The sequence below is a fragment of the Elephantulus edwardii genome, unplaced genomic scaffold (genome assembly GCF_000299155.1).
Source record: "Elephantulus edwardii isolate Elephantulus edwardi_28Jun2011 unplaced genomic scaffold, EleEdw1.0 scaffold00212, whole genome shotgun sequence".
Classification (NCBI taxonomy): Eukaryota; Metazoa; Chordata; class Mammalia; order Macroscelidea; family Macroscelididae; genus Elephantulus; species Elephantulus edwardii.
In genome coordinates, this window is record NW_006399962.1 from 594,086 (window position 1) to 597,325 (window position 3,240).

The 3,240-nt window shown below is 38.3% G+C and overlaps 1 pseudogene; it reads left to right on the plus strand.

Moving 5' to 3' along the window:
• Positions 1 to 332: 332 nt before the first annotated feature.
• LOC102868051 overlaps positions 333 to 3,240 on the plus strand; it is a 76,195-nt pseudogene continuing 73,287 nt past the window's right edge.

Genomic DNA, 3,240 nt, shown 5'->3' on the forward strand with positions numbered 1-3,240 from the left:
CGGCAGTGTAGTAGGATTTGAAATCAGGGAGTGAGATACCTCCTACCATTCTTCTATTCTTAAGGAGTGCTTTGCTTATTCGGAGCTTCTTTCCATTCCAAATGAAACTGGAGATTGCCTTTTCCATCTCCTTGAAGAATGGTATTAGTATTTGTATTGGGATTGCATTAAAGGTGTAAATTGCCCTTAGTAGTATTGTCTATGGCAAAATTTTTAATGACCTGTTTCTGTTTTTAGAGGTTACCACTCATAGTGACACTCTGAACACATACCTAAACTCTGTCTTATCATCTGCCATCTTCATCATCTCTGACACACCTGAACCCGAAGTTATGGTCACCAGGTAAATCCATCTCATTAAAGGTCTTCCTCACCTTCACTGACACACTACCCTTCCAGAATGTCTCTTTCCAAAGAACAGCCTCTCCTAGAAATATTCCCAAAGTATGTGAGACAAAGCTTCACCATCTTTACCTTCAAGGAACACTTTGGTTGCATCTTTTCCAAGATTTATCTGTTTGTTCTGTTGGCAGTCAATGAGAATCAGTGCTTTCCTGCAACATCACAACTTAAAGGCACCAGGGTTTTTTAGGTTGTTTGTTTGTTTTTTTCTATTATCCTTATTGATTGTGTAGCTCTCAAATGCATAGTGATTGAAAAGATCAAAACCTGAATAAGATGCACCTTATTCTTCAAACTGATGACTGTTCCTCAGTAATTTGAAGCACTCTCTGACAACAGACTTTTGCAAAAGCAATATATCTCCTGATCTTCTGATTGTTAGTATCAAGTGTGTTGATTGTGGACCCAAGTAAGATAAAATAATTAACAATTTCAATTCTCCCTTCTATCATGATGATGCTTATTGGTCCAGTGGTGAAGATTTTTGTCTTCTTGATGTTGAGATATAAATGGGAATCCCAGAACACATAAGTGTGTGCATGAGAAACCTACAACTAGACAAAAAGGCAAATGTCCAAACAGAGCAAGGGAACACTGCATGGTTTAAAATTAGGAATGATGTGTGTCAAGGTTGTATGCTTTCTTCACATCAATTCAATATGTATGCTGAACAAATCGTTCAATAAGCTGGACTCTATGAAGAAAAATGTGGCATCAAGAAAAGAAGACTCATAAACAGCATGCTTTATGCAGATGATGCAACCTTGCTTGCTGAAAGTGAGGAGGACTTGAAGAGTGTTCTGTGGAAGATCAAAGACTACAGCCTTCAATATGGATTGCATCTCAACATCAAGAAAACAAAACTCTTCACCACTGGACCAATAGGTAACATCATGACAGATGGAAAAAAGATTGAAATTGTCAACAATTTAATATTACTTGGATCATTTTTAATGTATTTAACTAGGTGCCATCAAGCAACCCTATGAACAGCAGATCTGTATCCTTCCCTGTCCTGAGCCATCCTCATCATCTCTTACATACTGTAGCCCAATATTGCAGTCACTGTTTCAATCCACTTTGTCAAGGGTATTCCTTTCTATTGAAGACCTTCCCTAGCATCATGTCTTTTTCCAAGGACTGATCCCACCTTACAACATGCTCCAAGTATGAGAGACAAACTTTCACCATCCTCAACTTCAGGGAGCTTTATGACTGCACTTTCTCTAAGACATGTTTGTTATTTTTTAAATTTATGATACTTAAACATAGTTTGCTATTTTTTTTACTTCTTCTTCTTGTGTGCCATTGAGTCAGAATCAACTCATAGCTGGCCCTCTAGTAAATTTTCTGAGGCAGTTAATCACTTAGGAGGTGGTTCATCCTTCTCCTGCAGAGGAGCTCTTGACTCAAAACTTGTGCCTTTGGGAGAAGGCAGTAATGATTCTGAATATTGCACTAGAGTGCTGAGAAGCAAAAGCAAAGGGAAGGAATCAGGACATTAAGGAACTAAACAAAAAAATTCCAAAGGGCAGCTCAGGAAGACAAAGCTAAGTATTATAATGAAATATGCAAAGAGCTAGAGTTGGAAAACCAGAAGGGATGCTTTCACTCAGCATTTTTTAAACTGAAGGAACTGAAGAACAAATTTAAAACTCGACGGGAAATACTTAAGGATGCTATGGGCAGAATTTTGAACGATCCAAAAGCATTAAAAGAAGATGTAAGGAGTATATAGAGTCATTGCATCAGAAAGAATTGGCTAACATAGAAGAATTTCATAAAATAAGCCATCAGAGATATTCTAAACTTTGACTATCAGTTTAACATTGCTGATGTTTGGAATAGTCCCTGGGAAGCTCACATGATGAAACTGGGCTAATAACCAAAAGGTTGATAACTCAAACCCACCCAGAGACCATCAGAAACAAATCTGGGCAATCTGTTTCTGTAAGGTCACAACCTTAAAAACACTAAGGAATTCTACTCTGCATGTATGAAATCATCATGTATCAGAATCTACTCAAAAGCAACTAACAGACATTTGAAAGTAATTTCTCAGTGGTAGAAATGGTTAAAGAGCTTGACAGCTAACTGGCACTGTCTATTTGCTGGCAATGAACAGCGACACCCTGATGGGGATAAGCACGATGAAGACACACCACTCCAGGAGCCTTTCAGAGAGTCGATCCAAGTCAATTCTATTGGAGGCTGCAGCACACTTATATACAAGCAAGTAAACAGAAAGACAGGATATGGTGGGTTTGCAGACATGGGACATGCAGATTGGATAGAAGAAACTCAGCCTCATGCAGACTACTCCCAGCTCAACAGATGTGGCAGCAATCTTCTCAGGTGGTGAGCTTGCTCAAGCCAGTACAGCCAAACACAAGAGAGCTTTCTCCACCCGATATTAAAGATTGTTGGGAGGCTTGCACTTATCTAGAGCTAGGAGATCTGCCCTGGCCAGAGGCCCTCCTTTCCTCCCCAACATTTTCCAACAGCTAACCAAAGGATTCATGGTCCCAGTCTACTCATAAGGACCTCAAAAGGCTGGCAGTCTAAATTCTCCCCAAATCAACCACCACCTTCTATGGACTGCAGCTCTAGTCTGACATATATGGGTTCACCAAGAGTTAGAATTGAGTCAGTAATAATATCCATTGAAATGACCAAAATTCTGGAAAAAAATTAAAAATAGTCTACAATGATATACTTTTAGTTTAATGAAGATGTATAGTACAATAACTCAAAACTCCAAATTTATTGCTATTGATTCTATCTATTCTTTTTTTTTAATTAAATTTTATTAGTTTTAATGAACATTTACAGAGATTT